The sequence below is a fragment of the Panthera pardus genome, unplaced genomic scaffold, assembly GCF_024362965.1.
Source record: "Panthera pardus isolate Hobbes unplaced genomic scaffold, ASM2436296v1 HiC_scaffold_1, whole genome shotgun sequence".
NCBI lineage: Eukaryota > Metazoa > Chordata > Mammalia > Carnivora > Felidae > Panthera > Panthera pardus.
In genome coordinates this window covers 55,715,360-55,738,668 of record NW_026526654.1, presented here as the reverse complement: position 1 = coordinate 55,738,668, position 23,309 = coordinate 55,715,360, and positions in this window count along the sequence as shown.

Here is a 23,309-nt window from a genome sequence, read left to right as displayed (position 1 = left end):
AACAGGCTTAAGCCTAAGGGGATGAAAGAGCAAATGAATGGGTTTCTTCAGTTTAAAAAAAAGAAAAAAGAAAAAAGAAAAAAAAAGGAAGAAAAGGCTTATGAGGATACTAAGCTTCCTAGCCTATAAATTGGTCCTGTTCTTTTTTCCTCAATAATAGTGTGTGGATTTAAAGAGGATGGGAAAAATTATATTTTGAGGGTGAGTCTTTTAAGAAATTGATCTTTTGTGGTGTCCTTTCTGTTTGAACAACATTGCTGCTATCCCAGCAGCCAGACCAGGCAACGTGTAATACTGTCATTAAGTTTTCTTACAAATAATTTTTTCTTTACTCCATTATCGATGGAGATATTATTATGTATAGTAGGTATAAAGCTTAAACTCTTGTAAGAGAGATAGACATTAAACAAATAAACAAATATGACTTTAAATAGAAGTTCCATAAAGGAAAAGAATTAAGTTCTATGAGAGAAAAAAGGAGATAACCTAATTTATATGGGAGGGTAGCCAGAGAAGTCCTCTCTGAGAGATGTAAAGAAGAAATGCATATTTAGGCTTATAGAGGATGTGAAGAGGGACTAGGCTAAAACAACAGCATATGCCAAGGATCCTGAATCAGGGAAGACCTTGGTAGGTTCAAGGACTGTTACCAAGGTCAGTGTAGCTGGAATAAAGGAAAAAGTGGTACAAAATAAGGCTGGAGAGGAAGCCAGTGTTCAACTTGGAGCAGTTCAAGAGTGAATGGGAGAGTTGATGTAGAACAGAGGTGGACTGAATGCAGGATTGAATTCCTCTGCTTCCTCCCAAAACCCACTATAGAATGACAGACAGAAAATGAAATTGTTATAAAAGGCAGCCCCCAAGAACAAAGAGATGCAGAGGAGTCCTTGGCATCAAAATTTTTGAGTCTGCAAAGCATGTGAACAAGTGATGATTGGTTTATCAAATCTGAGGAAGTCTGAAGTGGAGGAAAACTGAGAAGCAACCCAATTTACCAAGTTTCCTCTAGAATTGGGGTAGAGGGTAAATACAGAAGAAGCAGCTGAAAGTCCATGCAAGGAGCACTTAGACTCTGTGCCAGTCAGAAAGGGATTCAATACAGAGAATGAGCTGCTTATGAAACAGCTGGAAGAACTAGAAAAGTGCAGGTCAGAGAGAGACATGGCTGCTACTTAGATTTGCTGTCAGTTTTCAAAGAATCAAGCAGTGCGGGAAATTCAGGAAACTGCCAAAGATATCACAACTATCTGAAGCATCATAGCAAGTGATTCACAAGGAAATGTTCTTAGGCTGCTGTAAAATCTCATATTTGAAAAGTCCCTTTCAAATCACGATAGTGACTCCACAATGGTAAGCCTATGCACAAGCATAAGCTTTAAACAACTATGTAGTTCCCCACATTAAATATGAACCAAGGATCATCAACACTTGAGGAAGGCAACACACATGAAAATCAGAGCCCAAAATAAAAATTAGAAAACAAAACACATGGAAGACAGAGGCTATGAAGGAAAGAGAAAAAGAAAACTAACAATAATTATCCTTGGAGAGGAAGGAGAATATATTGAAGTGGGAACAGAAAGCTTTTTTTTTTTTAACTTTTTAAATTAAAACATGATAGCAGAACTAAAAACCTTAATAGTAACTTTAGAAAGTAGTTACTGGGGTGCCTGGGTGGCTCAGTCAAGTAAGCGTCCGACTTTGGCTCAGGGTATGATCTCACAGTTCCTGAGTTCCAGCCCTGCATCAGGCTCTGAGCTATCAGATGGAAGGAATGGCAGGTGTTTGTGGAACAAGGCCCTGATAGCTCAGAGCCTGGAGCCAGCTTCAGATTCTGTGTCTTTCTCTCTCTCTCTCTCTCTCTCTCTCTCTCTCTCACCCTCCCCTGCTCATGCTCTCTCTCTCTCTCTCTCTCTCTCTCTCTCTCAAGAATAAACATTTAAAAAATTTTAAAAAAGAAGTTACTATCCCAGAAATTAGCGTAAAAAGCTCAGAGGTTTTAAACAAAAAGGGAGAGAAAGGATACAGAATGGTTCAAATGATGGATGCTCCAAAAATGAAACAAGGAAAGTATAAAAGAAGAAATTTTAGTGGGAATAACTCAAGATGATATATCAGAAATGAAGGACACTGCTCAACACAATGAATGAACATAAACCAAGATACTTAAAACACTGGGGACAAAAATCTTACAAAATTTTAAAGAGGGAACTAACCCAGCACTTATATCTGGGATTGGCAAACTTTCCTATAAAGAGTCAGAACATAAATGTTTTAGAATTTGAGGGCTGTACAGTAAGTGTCAAAACTATCCAACTCTGCTGTTATAGTGTGAAAGCAGACATAAACACTATGTAAATAAATGAGCATGGTTGTGTTGCAATAAAACTTTATTAACAAAAACAGGCTGTGTGCTAGATTTAGCCACAGACTGATTTACTAACCTCTGACTTACATAAGAAATCAAGACTCAAAATGGCATTAGACTGCAGTAAACAGACTGAGGACTAGATGACAATTCCTCACTGTTGGTAAAATTCTGAAGGAAAATTATTTTTCACCTAGAATCCTATTCCCAGAGAAATTATCAAATGTGAGGTGTGAATAAATTCTCAAAAATGTTACCTTCCATGAAACTTGACTCAGGAAACAAACCAACAGGGGGCTTCATCAAAATGAGAAAGAAAATTAAGAAAGAGAAAGACATGGGATCCTGAAACCAGGAATTAGGTTCCATTTCTTAGAACTCAGATTATAATAAAGCAAAAGACCATGCCTGTAAGTCATTCAGCATGGAAGGCAACCACTCTATTTTGAAGCAGATCACAGGGTTGTTTTTTTTTTTTTTTTTTTAATGTTTACATTTTTAAAGAGAGAATGCGCAAGTGTGCATGTGCACGGAGGAGGGGCAGAGAGAAAGGGAGAGAGAATCCTGAGCAGGATCCACACTGTCAGCATGAAGCCCCAGGCAGGGCTTGATCCCACCAACCATGATAAGATCACAAGCTAAGCCGAAATCAAGAGTTGGACATTTAACTGACTGAACCACCCAGGTGCCCCTCACAGGGTTTTGATAGAAACTGCTTTAAGATGAAATTGAGAGAATATCAATTGTCTATATGGATTCAGAGGGTATTTATACGATTAGGAGAAGTTCTAGGTGTACATTAATTATAGACACATGCAAAACTAAACAGAACAACTAATATTAACTCCAAAGGAAACAAAAAGTTGCACAGGAAAAAAATATTGATCACTATATAATTCAACACTGATAGAGGTCTCAGAGTCCTAATAAATATTGATCCGATCAAAATTATGATAGAACTGTATCGAACAGATGGAAGGAATGGCAGTGTGCAGTAGAGGCAGGTGTTTGTGGAACAAGGAGTTAAAACTTTGTCTCCCATTAGTGTAAAATCAAGGTAATAAAATCTAAATTATAAAAATAAGCAGTGTTACAAACATTTAGAATTTTGGAGATAAATACCAAACAAATCAGCTACAAGAGTTGAATATGGTTGTCTCTGAGTATTCTGGACCAGGGCAAGAATCATTTAACAAGACTTGTAGAACAATTTGACTCTTGTAAACTCTGTGTATGTATAACACTTTTGATTTTTTTGTTATTTTGTTAAGAATAGTAAGTAGTTTTCCATCGATAAGAAAATCAGCCAATAGTATATTTAATCAGTGGATTTTGTATTAACTCTTAATCCAGGTGAAACGTTTATGTTTTAAGGTAGATAAAGGTCAAAAACCTGAAAGCAATACTACATTGTATTTCTACATAAATACGTGCTACAGAAGAATGACTTGCTCGGGAAAAACAATGCAGAATGTCATGGCCTCTTGGAGGGAGGACAATGAGAGCAGAGAATGGTCCCAGAAGTGCCTCCCCTCTAGAGTATTTTGTTTCTCCTAAGCAAATGAGGTGAAGTAATACATTTAGACAAAGCAGGAAGCAGTCAAAGAGGCAAGGAAGAGAAGGGTAACGTGAACAGAAACAATAACATTGAAATCGGAGATGGGTTCCTCTTTTTGACAACACTTTGTCACTCCATATAGTCCCTCCATTTTTCTTTCACTTCCTTTTCTCTCTGTTTTGTTTTGCTTTTGTTGTTTTGTGCGCTGTGTTTGTCTGGGTTTCCATCAGTGTTCCAACATGCAGTTGCAAAGACTGTACCTCTCTCCGGTGACAGTTCTGTACTGTCGTGCCTCTTGAGAGGGTCTAAATTTTCTTACCTCCCATCAGCTTTTAAAGTTGCTCGTGGTGGTGTTTTTAAGTAACAAGGCCTCAGTAGGAGTAATTCTGAGTAAAATACAGTATTACCAATTAAACTTGTTTTCTACCCCAGCCCACCATGTAGTCATGTCTTTGGAGAGTACCATCTTTAACTAAAACCAGGGTGCTATTTGAAACACAATTGTGTCATTAAGCATATTGAGAAAACAGGAAGTAGCTACTGCCTGGATTGGTTCAGTCATGCAAACTCATCAGAAGCCTGGCTCCTTCTACACTGCCATTCTCAAAGCATTGACTCAGTTTTCAGATTTACCCTTTGCAGTGTCATGGGGATCGCCACAGTCCCAATGTGTGCTCGAAGAAGGTTGTTTCATACCATGCATCTCTGTTGCATTACTGAGGAAATCTTTCTTAGCAACCAAAGTGGACAGTCTTTCATGCTGCATTCACCAGCGTTGGGCCACATGCAAAGGAGGGTGGAAAAAATGAGGATAGGATTTTCAACCTCTACAATGAGAGGGAGGTTCTGCCAGCAAGCAAGTGGGGGTATGACATCTCCGTTGGCTAGGTGACCCACCGTGCCTACAACTGTCCTTGGATGCCTTAGAACATCCACCACCATACCCCGTGGAGGGCATAGAGGTGCCCAGCAGACAGAGCCATACCTATCAGATGTAGCAGCAATGCCTACCAGAAGTGGCACTACTGAGAAGGAAAGGCAGTACCAAATGGAAGCCTCAGTGGTGCCAGTAGGCACAGTGTGTCCGACAGACATTAGCCAAGTTCAGCCCTGGGAGAGACTGTAGCTTCATTGTTCAATATAATCACCAATATCCACCTGTGGTGCTTCAAACTGAAATAAAATTTGAAATTCAGTTCTTCACACTGCCTACCATTTCAAGTGTGAAACACCCACTAGTAACTACAGCTAGTTGCTACCATATGATGCATCACAGGTAAAGAATATTTCCATCTTTACAGAAAGTTTATTGGACAGTACTGGAGCAGAGCAAGGGAAGAACTTCTCACGGGACAAATCCACATATGTAGAAATAAGATTATATTACACCTCATCTCCAAGGATCCCCAGGAAGTCATGGTACAAACTTTTGGTCAAGATAGGAATGAAATTTACTAGCTAATGATTTATAACCTGCTGTTTAAAGCCCAAAATTCCCACGGAGGCACCCAGTGTCAGCTAGTCTGCATTTAGTGAAAACGTGTAGGTTGATGGTCCCCCCCTGGTTTACCTGGTCACTCAGCCTGATTCTGACCGTGAGATCAGTGTAGCATAAAAACGTCCAAGCAAACTTGTGCCTCATCTTCCCTAAAACAGATACCTTGTTCTCCTATTGGTAGCCATGATTCCCAGATGGAGCATGTTCTGCACAATTGAGAGAAGACTTTGGAAGCTGTGCCCAGGTGTTCCAGACCTCTGTAATGTTGCTTTGTGCTTTCTTGCTCCTGGTGCCGTGTATCCTTTGCTTGTAATAAATCTTTCATGAGTATATCTTGTTAGAATCCTGAGAGTCCTTTCAATTATCTGACCCCGAGTAATTGCTGTACCCCATGGTGGCCCATCAGATTTGGTCATTAACACATACGAAATACCCTCCTGACGCTCCTAGAAGTAACTAGATTGAACTTTACAAGGCTCTGGAGGTCCCACACCAGCAGATGTGAGCAAGAAACATCCATATATATATATAAATAAGACTTTGCCGTTGTTCTTCACCCTTACATGCCAAAAGGAAGTTACAGATGGAATGATATAGTTTGATATGAATATAAGTCAGAGATTATTTGTTTTCAAATCCTTGTAAAGATAATTTTATTGCCTAAACCTCCATTTTTCTCTTCTATATAATGGGAAATATTGCAGAATTCAAATCATAGGATTGCTTGAGGGTTGATTTATACAATACATGTGATAAGTACAATGATGATAGTGTAGGAAGAACTCTGTAAGTATGAGCTCTTGTTACATACTGCCCAGATGAATATATGTGTTAAATATGAACATTTATAACAAACTGGATAATGCATTACCTTAAAGATATCATTATCTTTCTCAGATTTTATTTTATTTCATTTAGTGGCGTTATCTCAATTACCTTCCAACTTTACATCTATTTTGTTTTCCTTTAAATGATATTTTATATGAATACACCCTGTATCTGAGTAGAGTGCTGTATCTTCTAGCTCTAAATGGAGTAATATTTTCATATGCTCTATATATTCTATGCGTGACTCTTGCTCAGTGGGAAAATTATGGATGTAGTTGTTAGGCCACTAACTCAAATTCTTCCCCTGGTGGTTAATCATGGTTTCTAATCCCAGTGGTATAAACGGCTTTCTGGCAGCCTTCTGGCATAATCCTCTCACTTTATAGTGAGATTTCACAGCTAGTAAACGATAGAACTGGGACTCCAATCCAATCAGACCCATATAAATGTTGAAGTTGTAAGAATATATAGATGATACGGTATATTTCTGGAGAGGATATCATTTGTGATAGAAATATGAGATTATAAAGAGACAAACATAATTTTAAGAAATTGTTCAAACTAATTCATATGACCGTGCTGCAGGAGAGGCAATATAAGATATTTTTCCTACTGTTAAAGAACTTAGACCCCTAGTTGTACTTGTCCTGTTTGAGTTTCTTTAAATCACATGAAATAGAAACCCATTCAAGATAACTCACATAAAATGGTGATTTATTGTAAGACTCTATCAAAGAAGAAAAAGTAATATGGATGCATTTCAGGTAAACTAGAATTGGAAAGTGGAATGGTATTAAGAATTGAGACAGGCACATAATCTCTTCCTCTCGTGGTGACAAATTCTCTAATCTCTACCTTTCTGAATTCTTTGCTTTGAATTCCTTTCTGTCTTGCCTGGTTTTCTCTCCTGGCGTACCTGAACATAGCCAACACAGCCTGACTCTTAACTCTAGGGTTCATCACTTTGTGATGACCAGCATTGGGTCTCTCTTTTCTTTCAGGCAGCATCCTCCTTACCATTATAGTCTATCCGCATTGTTTTCTGTCAGCGCAGAAGTTCATCTGTCATTAATCGGTTTGGATGGAGGTTTGTGGACATCTGGAATCTACAGCTGACCCTTACAAGGCTGTGGGAAAGTAAGTACCTCCAAACATATCCTTTACACATATACACGTGTAATGTTCAAGAACCATACAAGGGTGGTCATTTAGGGCTATTCTCGAGGTGTCACATGAAATATATGCCAAATATGTAGTAAAAACAGAAGTTCTTCAATCCTTCCACAGTAGCAGATATCCATCTGCACTGAAGCTCCAGGAAGTCCAAACAAAGGATGTAGATGTGAAATGATATCTTGAAGAATGGGTAGAGTATGATTATTTGGAAAGAAGATAAAAAGGTATTGCAGTCAGGCAAAAGGGCATGAAGGTAGGAAACGTTAAGGTACAAAGAGTAAAGTATTTGAATTGGAGTAGAATGTTCATAAATGGTTATAACAAAAGATGAGGTTGTAAAAGGTAAATTGTGTGCTAATTGGGGAGGATACTGTGGTGCATATTATAGAGAATGGTTTTGATTCTAGAAGCAAATTTGGATAAGACTTGAATTGTGAAATATTTTCTATTTTGAATACATGGGGAGAAGTTTTGATATTGGGACTGTTTGAAGATGAGACTTGGGTGGTTCAGTATTGGAAAAAAAGAGAAAAGGTAATATAGCATATTCTATCTCTAAGACTCCATCCTTAGGAAATTATAAAAGATAAAGACCAATATTTATGTACCAAGATATTTATGGCAGCACTATAAATAACACAAAATTCTGGAAATGATTTAAATACCCAAAAACATGGAGATTCACTAATAAATTATGTATACCCAGATGTTGTATCATTAAAAAGAATGTTTCCAAAGAATATTTGATGATATGGGGGGAAGGGAGGTGAAGCTACTCATCATTTATTAAATGCAAAATTCAAGGACAAAGCTAATGTTTATGTATATGATATTGCCAAAAACTTAAATCTTTCAAAGTTTTGATAATTCGATCTCTACTTCTTAAACAGAGGATATTAACATTACTGTTTACATTCTTTTATTATTGTTTACATTCTTGACAAAGATTTATTACAGCAAGCAAATCTTGGTATCTACTATAAATGTTAAGGTAAGTGCTAAGTTTTTATAACAAAAAGATACCCAAAAATATGCCTTCAATAAGACAGAGGTTTCTTTCTCTCTCACGTCTGGCTGGTATAGGCTTGTTGAGTAGCCCCACTTTGCAAAGTATTGCAGGGAGCCAGATTTCTTTTGTCTTCTTCTCCGCCTTCCCCTGGGTTATTTTCCTTTCCTCCTGAAACCTGAGTTGGTGCCGTGTCCCTGTTCTAGCCTAAAGGGAGGAGGAAAAAATCACAAGTGCAAGCAACTTTATTTTTAAGGTTGTGTAGCAAAATTTGCTCACATGACTTCTGTTCATATCTCATTAGCCAAAATGTGATCACATAGTCATACCTAACTATAAGGGAGGCTAGGAGATATGGTGAGAGGAATGTGCTCTATGACTTAAAAGGAGAAGCGAGGGGATAATTAAGGACCATAACATCTTCCACATCTGCTAGAATACAATGGCTATTCAAGAAACCTTTATTAACTGTTCCTCAAAAATCTAAGGTGTTTTTTTTTTTTGTCTTTATGTCAGTAGTGGAAACTGTGATAGTCAGTAAATCAGCCACCTGCTTTAGTTTCCTATTAATTGAGCAATTAGATAATCAAATATAGCGAGGATAAATCTCAGATCAAAAACTTAGATGAGAAAAGGTAACCACATTCCTTTATTTTCTTTAAATCTGTTTAAATCACTAGATTTAGCCTCATTCCATCTGGTTGGAAAGAAATTCACTCTTAGATATTACTGGACTCTTCTCCTGGGGTTGTGTCAAGGATTTCCACCAAGCCCCCCATGGCCATCAGCTGTCAATGAGCGTTAGGTGTGTGTTTCTCCAAGCACTGGACTCTGCACAGAAGACAGGAGTATTTTTGAGACCATAGATGCATAACTTATGTCTTATATGTGGGTAAGACACAAGTGTCTTTCAGGATGCCTGGGTGGCTCAGTTAGTTAAGCATCTGACTTCAGCTCAGGTCATGATCTCACAGATCATGAGTTTGAGCCCCATGTCGGGCTCTGTGCTAATGGCTCAGAGCCTGGAGCCTGCTTTGGATTCTGTGTCTCCCTCTGTCTCCGTCCCTCCCCTGCTTACACTCTGTCTCTCTTACTCTCTCTCTCAAAAATAAATAAACATTAAAAAAATTAAAACAAACAAACAAAAAGACATAGGTTTCTTTCTGCCATCAATTCCCACCCCAACCCTAGCACTGTCAGGGAACAGGTTCCAAAACCCTGTTAGGCAGGCCCTCAGGATCTGTTTTTTTTTCTCTCTCTCTCTTTTTTTTTTTTTTTTTTTTTGAAACTATAATTAACATAACAATGTTACATTAGTTTCAGCTGCACAACATCATGATTCAACAATTTTGTACATAGCTAGGTGCTCACCATTATAAGTGTAGTCACCATCTGTCACCAAACAACATTATTACAATGTTATTGACTATATTCCCCATGCTGTATTTTTCATCTCTGTGAGTTATTTTATAACCAAAAGTTTGTACCTCTTAATCCCCTTTATTTCACTCATTCCCTCAACCACCTTCCTTCTGGGCAACCACCAGTTTGTTGTCTGTGTTTAAGAATCTGTTTTTTGTTTTTTGGTTTTCGGTTTGTTGGTTTTTAGATTCCCCATATAAGTGAAACCATATGGTACTGGTCTTTGCTTGCCTGACTTATTTCCCTTAGAATATACCTTCTATGTCCATCCATGTTGTTGCAACTGGCAATATCTCATTCTTTTTGAAGACTGAGTAATAGTCCATTGTATGTATACATACACGTGTGTATGTTACATCTTTCTTATTCATCTGTTGATGGACACTCAGGTTGCTTCCATATATTGGCTCTTGTAAATAGTATTACAATAAACATTAAAAAATACATATGTATCTTTTTCAGTTAGTATTTTCATTTAATTGGGTAAATACCCAGTAGTTAAATTACTGGATCATATGGTAGTTCTATTTTTAATTTTTTGAGGAGTCTCCAGACTGTTTTTCACAGTGGCTGCACCAATTTGCATTGACACCAACAGTGCACAAGGTTTTCTTTTTCTCCACCATTTGTTGCTTCTTGTCTTTTAGATTCTAGCCATTCTGACAGATGTAGGGTGATCTCACCGTGGTTTTGATTTGCATTTCTCTGATGATTACTGATGTTGAGCATCTTTTTCATGCATCTGTTGGCCATGTGTATGTCTTCTTTGGAAAAATATCTGTTCAGGTCCTCAGCCAATTTTTAAATGTGATTGTTTGTTTTGATGTTGAGTTGTAGGAATTCTTTATATATTTTAGATATTAGCCCCTTACTGGATATAGCATTTGCAAACATCTTCCGTCATGCAGTAGGTTGCATTTTTGTTTTGTTGATGCTTCCTTAACTGTGCAAAAGGCTTTTTATTTTGGTGTAGTCCCAATAGTTTATTTTTGCTTTAGTTTTGCTTGCCAGGGGAGACATATCTAGAAAAATGTTGCTATGGCTGATGTCAAAGTGATTACTGCCTACTTTTTCTTCTGGGAATTTTATACTTTCATGTCTCACATTTAGTATTTAACCCACTGTGAGTTAGCTTTTCTGTACAGTGTAAGAAAGTGGTTCAGTTTTGTTCTTTTGCATGGAGCCGTCCAGTTTTCGCAGAGCCATTTATTGAATGGCTTTTCCTCATTTTACATTCCTCATTTACATCTTTACATTTTACATTTACATTCTTGCCTCCTTTGTCATAAATTAATTGACCATATAAGCATGGGTTTATTTCTGGGCTCTCTATTCTGTTCTACTGATCTCTATGTCTATTTTTGTGCCAGTACCATATTGTTTTGATTGCTACAGCTTTGTAGTATACCTTGAAATCTGGGATTGTGATACCTCCAGCTTTGTTCTTTCTCAAGATTGCTTTGGCTATTTAGGGTCTTTTGTGGTTTCATATAAATTTTTGGATTATTTCTTCTAGTTCTGTGAAAAATGCTATTAGTATTTTGATGGGGATTACATTGAATCTGTAGATAGCCTTGGGTAGTTTGGACATTTTAACAATATTCTTCTAAGCCATTAGCATGGACTATCTTTCTATTCGTTTGTGTCATCTTCAATTTCTTTCATCAATGCTTTGTAGTTTTCAAAATACAGGTCTTTCACCTCCTTGGTTAAGTTTGTTTCTAGGTATTTTATTCTTTTTGGTACAATTGTAAATGGAATTGTTTTCTTGATTTCTTTTTTTGCTACTTCATTATTATGTATACACATGCAACATATTTATGTATATTAATTTTGTATCCTGCAACTGAATTCATTTATCAGTTCTAGTAGTTTTTGGTGGTCTTTAGGATTTTTTATATATAGTATCATGTCATCTGCGAATAATGACAATTTTCTTTCTACCTTAACAATTTGGAGGGTTATTACTTTATTTCTTTTTCTTGTCTGATTGCTGTGGCCAAGACTTCCAGTACTACGTTAAATAAAAGTGGTGAGAGTAGGCATCCTTGTCTTATTCCCGAATTTAGAGGAAAAGTTCTTAGTTTTTCACCAGTGAGTATGATAGTAGCTATAATTTTCATGTATGACCTTTACTATATTGAGGCTTGTTTCTTCTAAACCTATTTTCTTGAGAGTTTTGTCATGAGTGTGTGTTTTATTTTGTCAAATGTTTTTTTCTGCATCTATTGAGATGATCATATGGTTTTCTCCTTTCTCTAGTTAAGGTGATGCGTCATGGTCATTGATTTGTGAATATTGAACTACCGTTGCATCCCTGGAATAAATCCTACTTGATAGTGGTGAATGACTTTTTCTAATGTATTGTTGAATTTGGCTTGCTAATATTTTGTTGAGGATTTTCGCATCTATGTTCTTCAGAGATCTTGGCCTCTAGTTTTTCTTTCTTTGTATTGTGTTTGGTTTTGGTATTAGGGTAATGTAGGCATCCTAAAATGTATTTGGAAGTTTTCCTTCCTCTTCTATTTTTTGAAATAGTTTGAGAAGACTTACTGACTCTTCTTTAAATGTTTGGTAGTATTCACCTTTGAAGCCATCTGAACCTAGACTTTAGTTTGTTGGGAGATTCTTTTTTTTTTAATTACTGAATCAATTTCATTGTTAGTAATTGGTATCTTCAAATTTTCTGTTTCTTCCTAATTCATTCTTGGAAGATTATATGCTTCTAGCAATTTACCCATTTTTTTTCTGGGTTGTCCAATTTGTTGGCATATAATTTTTCATAATATTCTCTTGTAATCCTCTTTATTTCTGTGGTATTGGTTGTTATTTCTCTTAATTTCTGAATTTATTTTTTTGAGTCCTCTCTTCTTGATAAGTCTGGCTGAAGTTTTATCAATTTTGTATATTTTTTCAAAGTATCAACTCCTGGTTGAATTGATCTATCCTATTGCTTTTTAGTCTCTGTTTCATTTATTTCTGTTCTAATCTTTATTAATTCCTTTCTTCTAGCTTTGGGATCTGTTTTCTATCTCTTTTAAGTGTAAGGTTTCTTTGTTTGATATTTTTCTTGGTTCTCAAGGTAGGCCTGCATTACTATTAACTTGCCTCTTAGAACTGCTTTTGCTGCATCCCAAAGATTTTGGATTGTTGCATTTTCATTTTTATTTGTCTGCAGGTATTTTTTAATTTCCTCTTTGATTTCTTGGTTGACCCATTCAATGTTTAGTATCATGTTGTTTAGCCTCCATGTATTTGTGTTCTTTCCAGAATTTTTCTTGTAACTGATTTCTAATTTTATATGGTTTTAATTTTTTTTAATGTTTATTTAATTTTTGAAGGAGAGAGAGACAGAGTGTGAGTGGGGGAGGGACAGAGAGAGACACACACACAGATTCCGAAGCAGGCCCCAGGCTCTGAGCTGTCAGCACAGAGCCTGAGATAGAACTCGAACTCACAGACCATGAAATCATGAGCTGAGCTGAAGTCTAACACTTAACCAACTGAGCCACCCAGGCACCCCTATACTGTTGCGGTCCTAAAAGATGCTTGATATGATTTAACTTTTTTAAATTTATTGACACTTGTTTTGTGGCCTAACATGTGATTCTACTCTAGAGGGTGTTCCAAGTGATTTGAAAATAATGTGTATTCTACTCTTTTTGGATACAGTGTTCTGTATATATCTGTTATGTCCATCTGGTTTAATATGTCATTCAAAGCCACCGTTTCTTTCTTGATAATCTGTCTAGAATACCAATACACTGATGTAGGTAAAGTGTTAAATTCCCCTACTATTTCTATATTCCTGTCATTTTCTCCCTTTATATCTGTTAATAATTGCTTTATGTATTTAGGTATTCCTATGTTTAATATATAGATATTTATAATTGTTTTATCCCCTTGTTGGATTGTTCCCTTTATCATTAAGTAGTACCTTTCTTTGTCTCTTGGTACAGTTTTTGTTTTAAAGTCTATTCTTTCTGACATAGGTATTGCTACCCTAGAATTTTTTTTTTTTTTTGGTTTTTCACTTTTATTTGTATGATGTATGTTTTTACATACTTCTACTTGCAATCTGCCTGTATCTTTAAGTCTGAAGTGAGAGGCTTATAAGCAGGCTTATATAGATGGGTCATGTTTTTTTGTTTTTTTGTTTTTTTAAATCCATTCAGTGTCCCTATGTCCTTTGAAGTATTTAGTCCATTTATATTTACAGTAATTACTGATAGGTATGTATGTGTTGCCATTCTGCCACTTTTCCAGTTTTTATAGTTCTTCTCTGTCGCTTTCTTCTTCATTTTCTTTTCTTGTGGTTTCATGATTTTCTTTAGTGTTATGCTTGGATTCCTTTCTCTTTATTTTTGCATATCTGTTACAGATTTTTTATTTGTGGTTACCATAGGTTTATATATAACATCTTATGTGTTTTTCAGTCTATATTAAGTTGATGGTTGCTTAAGTTTGAATTCATTCTAAAAGCACTAATTTTTTACTCCCTCTTCCATATTTTACCTAGATGATGTCATATTCTGCATCTTTTTTATTTTGTGTATCCCTTATCTTTGTCAATATAATTGACTTAATACTTTTGTGTTTTAACCTCCATAATGGTTTTATTAGTGATTCATCTACTACCTTTAGATGCTTGCAATTACCTGTGAAATTTTTCCCTCTTATAATTTTCTTCTAGTAATGGCATTTTCTTCTACTCAACTTCCTTAAACATTTCTTCTTGTAAGGCTGGCAACAAACTCCTTTAACTTTGTCTGGAAAATTCTTCATCTCTCATTCTATTTAAAATGATAACTTTGCTGGGTAGAGTATTCTTGGTTGAAGTCTTTTTGATTTCAGTACTTTGAATATATTCTGCCACTACCTTCTGGCTTGCAGAGTTTTGGATGAAAAATCCATTAATAACCTTATAGGGTTTCCTCTGTATGTAACTTTTTTTTTTCCTGCTGCTTTAAAAATTCTCTTTTTATCACTACTTTTTTGCCACTTTATTATGTGGTGTGGTGTGGACTCTTTGGGTCAAATTTGGGAGGGTTATTGTGCCTTCTGTATCTGGATATCTGTTTCCTCCCTCAGATTGAGGAACTTAGCAGCTATTATTTCTTCATATAAGTTTTGTGCCCCCTTCTCTCTTCTTCTGGGATCCTTTTAATATGAATGTTACTGTGCTTGATGATGTCTGAGTTCCATTAACCTATTCTCATTTTTTTATTCTTTTTTTCTTTTTTCTGCTCTTCTTGTGTGCTTTCCATTTCTCTATCTTCCAAGTCACTGATGTATTCTTCTGCATCCTCTAATATGCTATTGATTCTCTCTAGTGTACTTTTTTCTTTCAGTTATTGAGTTCTTCGTCTCTGATTGGTTCTTTTTTATATTTTCTAACTCTTTGTTAAAGTTCTCACTAAGATCCTCCACTCTTTTTTCAAATCCAGTAAGTATCTTTATGACAATTACTTTCAATTCTTTATGAAGCGTATCGTTTATTTTCATTTCACTTAGCTGTTTTGCTATTATTTGTCCTGTTCTTTCATTTGGGACATATTCCTCTGTCTCATTTTATCTAACTCTCTGTGTTTGTTTCCATGTATTAGGAAGGTCAGCTATTTCTCCTAGTTTTGCAAATAGTGGCCTTATATAAAAGAGGCCCTATGGTGCTTCATAGCACAATGTCTCCTGGTCATCAGAACCAGGCATTCCAGGAGTGTGTCTTCTGTGGGCTGTGTATGTTCTATTGTGGATGAGTTGCATTTGCCTTCAGTTAGGTGCAATCACCTGCTTTGCCTGTTATCAGTGCACTGGACACTGTTGAGAGACCTGTCCGAGGCCACTGTGGGCTTGTAGATGAGCAGGGCCAGCTGTCAATCTTGATGTCTGTGCTGCATCTCTGTGTTAGGGCTGCAGGTGCACTGAATGGCAGGATTTTCTCCCTGCATGGCCAGCTGAAAGGCTTGCTACAGGAATTGCAGGCACACTGGTGTGTGTGGTTATCTCCCCCACTCCCTAGGGAAGGAGTCACTTTGGAGTGACATCTGTCCCTGCTAAGGTTGCTTGCATGATGTGGTAGGACAGGAGCTGCTTTGCAGGGAGATGGGCATGTTGGGTGGGGTAAGTCCATAGGGGTGTGTGAGGGTGGGGCACATAGTACTAACAAGATAGGTGGAGAATGTTTACACTGGTCACCACAAATGTCTGGCTATCTAGTACTTGCCAGTACTTTTGTTCCTGGAGAATTCTCCTAAAGATCCCTGCCCTTCTCCTTATTTATTAACTGGCTCTTTAAGGATGGGGACTCAGTTTCCAATTGCCCTCTGGCTCTCCTGGAACTAAGCCCACTGATTTTTAGAACTTGTGAAATTAAGCTTACTGGTTTTCAAAAACCAAATATTCTGGATACTCATCTTCCCAGCATGAGTCCCCAGAGCCTGGGGTGAGGTCTGATCCTCTTGCTTCTCCATACATGTGGTGTTCCTCCTGTTTGTGGTTAGTCTTGCCAGGAGTTTGGTTCCCAACTGAATGTCTGGCCATCCTACTTTTTTCAATGTGGCCTTTTGTTTATGTTAACTGTGGAAGGTCTTGTCTTCACATCTTTGGGTCATTTTCAGAGGTAGTTATACCAGATGCAGCTATTATCTCTGGGTATCCATAGGATGAAGTGAGCTCAGGGTCCTCCTACTCCACCATCTTCCTCACTACCCTCCCAATTTATAGATCTCTTTGGACCTTCTCAGTTTTATGTAAAACTTTCTTTTCTCCCTTAGTAATGATTAAGGAAATATTGTGAGAGCCTGAAGTCCAGACTAACATTACACGTGACAGAAAATGCTTTAGCTCTTAAGCAGGACTGCTTTCCACCCTGCAAAGTTTCTATTGGCTTAAAATGAGAAAGGAGGGTAAAATATAGCAAACAAACCACAAATAATCACCTATTAAAGTGATTCAGTCCCCAATTTCTGGAATTGCATGTAAAATCTGAACCAATGTACTTCAGTATATGAACAATTTTTTTCTTATTTAATACTTCTAACTTTTTATTTCCCAATAATTATAGATTTACAGAAAGTTGCAAAAATAGTATAGTGACTCCCATATACCCTTTACCCACTTCCCTCCAGTGGAAACATCTCAGACTATAGTACAACTTCAAAACCAATGTACTGACAACAGCAACTGCTAACTAGACTTTTTTTAATTTTTAAAAATGTTTTTATTTACTTTTGAGAGACAGAGAGTGAGTAGGGGAGGGGCAGAGAGAGAGAGAGAGAGAGAGAAACAGAATCCAATGCAGCCCCTAGGCTCTGGGCTCTGAGCTGTCAACACAGAGCCTGATGCAGGGCTTGAACTCACAAGCCATGAGATCATGACCTGAGCCAAAGTGAGACACTTAACCAACTGAGCCACCCGGGTGCCCCTAGACTATAGACTTTGTTCAATTTCACCAGCTTTAACATGCGTTCATTTGTGGCTGTGTACAGGTCTATGTATGAACTAACTAACGTAGATGCATAGAGATTTTTCCATTGTGTTTGGTTCCTAGTTATTGGTCAGATTTTAGAGAATTGAAAAGGTAACCTGCATGTAAGTGATGTATCAGTGTCTGAGTTTTGGGTGGATAAAAATGGGAGAGCAGCAAGAGGAAAATGTGAGAGAGAAAAAGATTATTTACTTAACTAATGTAACTACAAAGTTTGCCTGTGGTTTAAAATACAGAATCTGGAGGCTGTCATAAAGCTTGGGAAGCATTTATTTATTACCAAAATGTAGGTCACCAGGTGGATGTGGAATAGCATCGAGAGACCTGAGCAGAACAGATAAGAGATACAGTGGAAAAAAATATAAATTTCACCCAAATCACAACCAGGACAGGTAAATGGGCTCCTTTCTTTAGGCAGTTTTCTACCCACACCCACCCCTTGAGAGAATAAAACTCTCTCTCTCAAAGTCAGTTTTTCAAGAATCAAATCTCTTATTTCTCAGTTCTTTGCCTATCTGACTTCCCAAACATCAACATTTCAAATTTTTAGAAATATTTGACATTTTTCCTGTCGATTTAACACAAACCAGTGATTTTTTTTATTTAAGAAAACTCACTTTAACACAGTGAAAACATGACAAGAAGCAGCGTGCAGCCAAGTCTCTGCTGAAGGCGCAGACTGCCTCTCAGCAGACACTTGTAGGGCCTCGAAAGCCAAACAAACAAGGAGGATCTCAATATTTTATGTCAGGGAAAACTTTCTCTACATCTTCACTTTTTCTCGAAGATGAAGAAGTGTGGTAGCAAGTTTCCAAGATGCTATGGTTGACGTCTTTATTAATGATCTTGCAGAGACGGCACATGGTACTTAAATGAAGTTTGCAGATGATGCTAAATCAAGAGCTGTTGCTAATACCAGTAAAGACAACACAGTAATAAATAAACTTGTGATGGTTAAAAATATAAAGAAGAAAAAGGGGGAAAGATACAGGATATGCACATTTTGTGATGTTATATGAAAGCTACACTGCCCCCACAAAGGAGACCTGTATTAGGGTAAATATGAAGCCATTGCCTTATGATAAGAAGAAATTCCATGTCCCTTCCTCTCAACTGCAATGGAACTGAACTTGGAACCGCTTGTTTAATTTGGAGGCCTGTATTCAACCTGAAAAAGACAGGAAAGAGGACGAAACTGAACCGAGAATCACCAAGTGTGATGCAAATAAAAAGGTTAATGGGAATAAATATTTACAATTTCAAGACTAAAAAAGTCTGCAATGATTTGAAAGGTACTAACACTACAAAAAAGCAATTATTTAGCCTGGGGAAAGCGTCTGTAACTAGAAATAATGACGTTAAGAATGGCACGATTTCAGAAATATCAGGAAACTTTCTCCCAGCCACAAAAACCTATAACATCTAGGTAATAGGTACAAAGACCATTCTTTCAGGACTTTTCATTCTGTGGGGGAGGAGAGAAGTAATGGAAGGGATTGTAAGGTAGTTTAAGGAAAAACATTAGCCCATCAATGAGCAAAGAGCAGGGAAAGCAAAGACCTGGGCCCAGGAGAACCAACGAGTCCCTGGAGGCTTTGAGATGAGGAGCTATGTATGTACCTGGGCTTACACAGCCAAGGGAAAGCATTACAAAAAGGAAGACTCATGGTTTCCAGCACCCCTCCTTTCCAGTCTTAGAAAGACTCCATTCATATTTTATATGAAATGCTTAGAAGAGATCTCTGACGCATATTACTTGTGTCCTCTAAGAATTAATTCTCCTGTGATGGCAAGGAGCTCAACCATCACAGCAGCAAGTATACTAAGAACAGACAAATCTTCCCAGAGAATATTGATACATTCTGACAACAATGAACTTACAATGCAGTTGGGACATACTATGAGATGTGACCACTTCTCCTCCCATCTCTTCTGGATAGGTAAAAGAGTTACACTGTAGAGCAGCCCAAAATTGTTGGCAAACCTCACCTCTGCCACAGAGTAGTATATCTTGATTAAGTTACCTGACTTTGTGAGCCTCAGTTTGCCCATCTATCAAAACAGGCATCATAATTACGTTTAGAAACTACCATTTGCCTATAATTCCCAAGAGTCAGGAACCTTCCCAATTACCTAAATAGATTAGTTTCATAAATTACTAATTTTGTAAATAATTTAGTTTCCTAATGTAGGAGGTGGACAAGGGATGGCACCTTAGGCAGAGTTCTTGATCACATGCAACAAAAGCCAGTTCTGGTGAGTTTTTAAAGGAATATTTAAAAGAGGCAGAGATGGTACTGGAAAATTGGATATTCACAGGCAAAAGAATGAAACTAGACTTTTCTCAGACACCACTCACAAACATTAACTTGAAACAGATCATAGACCAAAATCATAAGACCTGAAACCATAAAACACCTAGAGAAAACATAGGTGGTAAACTCCTTGGCATAAGCCTTGGCAATGATTTTTTGGATAACGCCTCAATCTCAAGCAACAAAAGCAAAAATAAACAAACATGACTACATCAAACTAAGAACCTTCTGCACAACAAAGAAAATGATCAATAAAGTGAATACAGAATGGGAGAAAATATTTGTAAACTGCATATCTGATAAAAGACTAATATCCAAGATATGTAAGGAACTCCTACAACTCAATAACAAAACAAAATCTGATTTAAAAATAGGCAAAGGACCCCAACAGACATTTGTCCAAAAAAGATAGTCGCGTGGCTAACAAGTGCAGGAAGAGGTGTTCAATGTCACTAATTATCAGGGAAACTCAAAACCACTGTGACCGATCACCTCGTACCTGTTAGAATGACTGTTATCAAAAATACAAGAGGTAACAAGTGTTGGTGACAATGTGAAGGAAAAGGATTCCTTGTGCACTGTTGGTAACACTGTAAATTGGTACACTACTGTGGAGAATAATATGGAGGTTCCTCAAAAAATTAAAAACAGTACTAGTAAATGCTGTCAAATTTCTATCTGTAAGATAAATAAGTTCTGGGGACATAATGTGCAGCATGATGATTATAACTTACAATACTGTATTTTATATGTGAAAGGTGCTAAGAGAATAAATCTTTAAAGCTCTCATTTAAAAAATGTAACTATGTGGGGTAATGTTAATTCAACTTAGTGTGGTAATTATTTCACAATATGTTACATATATCAAATCATTATGATGTATACTTTAAAAAAATACATTATATATGTCAATTATGTCCCATTAAAACTGGGGGTGGGGGATGATGGTAGTAAGAAGAGCTCAAGGTTAAGCTTCTGGAGCAATGCTCAAATCTCACCTCAAAAACCCCTGGTCTGTCATAGATATGGTTATCATCATCATCAATAACAATATCTCCTGCCATCTTGAGATGGTGTCATTCACACATCTGCCAGAAACTCAACTTGACAGCAACCCTGGCTGTCATTAGCACTGTCACCACTCCTGTGCCCCCAAAATGACCTAGTAGCATTGCTTATAGCAACAGCCAACTACCTGGGCGGTCATCTCCTATCCAGTGGATTCTACTTAGAGCCTGCTTCCTTGTGCTGTTCTGCTCTGAATCAAAGTCTCCCATGTCTGATTGATAGGGCCTAGATAATTGTCTGTGTCCTAACTTCAAGGGATGGGAAAAGAGATGTTGTGAATTCATTGGGGAGGCAGGACCCATGAGGCTGAATATTTCTCCAGACATAGGAAGGGTATCGAGAGATGCTGGGCAGGATGTGTGGGCAATCTGGCTGTGACATCTGTCACCCTATTGATCACCAGGCCTGCTTCAGTTGATCTGGCTGGTTACGCAACTATCCCCTTCTTCCCTCACCACTCTACAGGCACCCCTACCAAAGCTGTGCGCCTTGTCGAAGAGGACCACCTTCCCTGATAGAGGAGGACTGTTCTTTAGTCAAGGGTATATGCGTAGCTTCTCTCCCATGCTAGAACCTCCAAACAAGATTTCAAGAGATGGTGGGCAGCCCCAAAACAAGACAAATGCCTATTGAAGAATTTGGCTCTGAAACATTAACATACACATACTTTTTCCATATTTAAAATTAAACAGCAACAGATTTAGCAACTGTGAAGCACAAAATACTGCCACCTAATAAAACCCTCCAATGAGGCATCTTCCAAAAGAGAGACAAAGTCTCAACTGGTACTGCATCTAGGTCCAAATCCAAGTTTTTTGAGTCAGATATGTTCTTCCTCTGCATCTTTCACAATTTTGTCTGGAGTCCTAAGCTATGCACTATTTTGTAAACTGGACTCACACTCAATATAGAAAGGAACAAGAGAGGAGGAAAAGTTAGTTAAAATATACAACTATATGCGTGAAGCAGCAAGGAAGAAAATATGAGTAAGTCCAACAGTCCTTATTTCTGAACTGGTCGCAAGGTCATAGTACTATTTTTTATTTCCTTTCTCTTTTACCTGTTACATATCCCCATTGTCCTCAAACAGTACCTCAGCTGGTCAGTATTGTTTGCCCAGTGGATAATCCAAATTTTATTCTCAAGGTAGATAAGTCTTTAGTGATCTTGCCTAAATACACAGTAAGGGTTACTGTAGTTTTTTTATTATCACTGGATAAGGAAAAACTAGGAACCATCATATCCCTTGAATTCCCCATAAATTCTTCCACATCTCCATTGTATAACAACAACCCTATTTTCCATTGATAATAGGAATCAACCACTTCAGCGAACACAGAACCCTTATTTTTGCCTGTTTTCCAGAAGCAAGAGGAATGCTAGATGGCCAACTAGGGATCTCAGCTTTCAAAATTATTGCATCACTGATGAAGGAAACATTTCTCTTAGGGTTATTAACACCCTCAAACCGAATTTTCAAGATACGAAGAAAGGAAATAAAGGCCTTAGAGTGATTTAGTTATAATTGTGAGATGCTCCATGCCCACGTTCACTCCTTGGTTTCAGGACCCCTGTGTTCTGGCTGTGGAGGAAGCGGCACCGATATTGGGCACTGATTACGGTTGAACCCACGTCTTGTAGAATAGCACACAACCTGCACAAGGAACTGTTACACAACCAGAGTGGTAACTGAGTTGTCAAGGGACCACTCCACTGAGCTATCAGGCTGGCTGCCTCTGAATGGCTGGGTGCACAGTAGGACCAGAAATCCCATGGCATAAGCACATTAGCTCATATCTTTTGCTCTGAGATAAATTTTCTGTTCTGTAAATTCTGGCCCGGCTCAGACCTTATGTAAAGGTGATTATCGTACATTTCTCAAATAGGCAGCCTTTTGGGATCCTGCCTTTATATAGTTCTCTCCTTAAGTTTGTCAGACAGTTTAGGGGGCCAGAGAACATGATTCCCAAGATTTCTCAGAATCCCACATCAATGGCAAGGGAGGCATTCCAGCCCACAGTAGGGTTCTGGGAGGCCAAGTTTACAGCAGTTGCCAATCTCCTCTGTCCACAACCTTTCCCTTTACTTCTAGCTCCTTTCTTCTGTTATTTTTTCTTTACTCTCGCTCTTTTCCTCTTCCTTCCCCTTCTAATTCTTTCTTCTCCTTCTTCACCCTGTACACTCTTCATCATTTTTGTAGTTTCAACTATCTAATGCCTGTCCACACTGGGAGAAGACCAATCCTACCTAAATCTCCCAGAGCAACATTTATCCCACTATACCCCCAAGCATGATAGGTCATAGGAAACTTAGCACATACAGTAACAACAACAAAATAACCTTGAGACTGGCAAATTTATTCTTCTTAGCATAAAAACATCAGGCTTTCCCATTTGTGTTTAAAAGCCTAAACTTTCATTCTTTCACTGTAAAATTTATGCATTTAGATATCAAGGGAAATGTTTACAAATTCCCTCATACAATCTTTACAAATTTTCTCAGTTTCAACCCCTAAGATAATTTTTCTTTCAAAATAAAAATCCTCTTTCACATCCATAGTCTTATCAGATAATTATATTTTAAC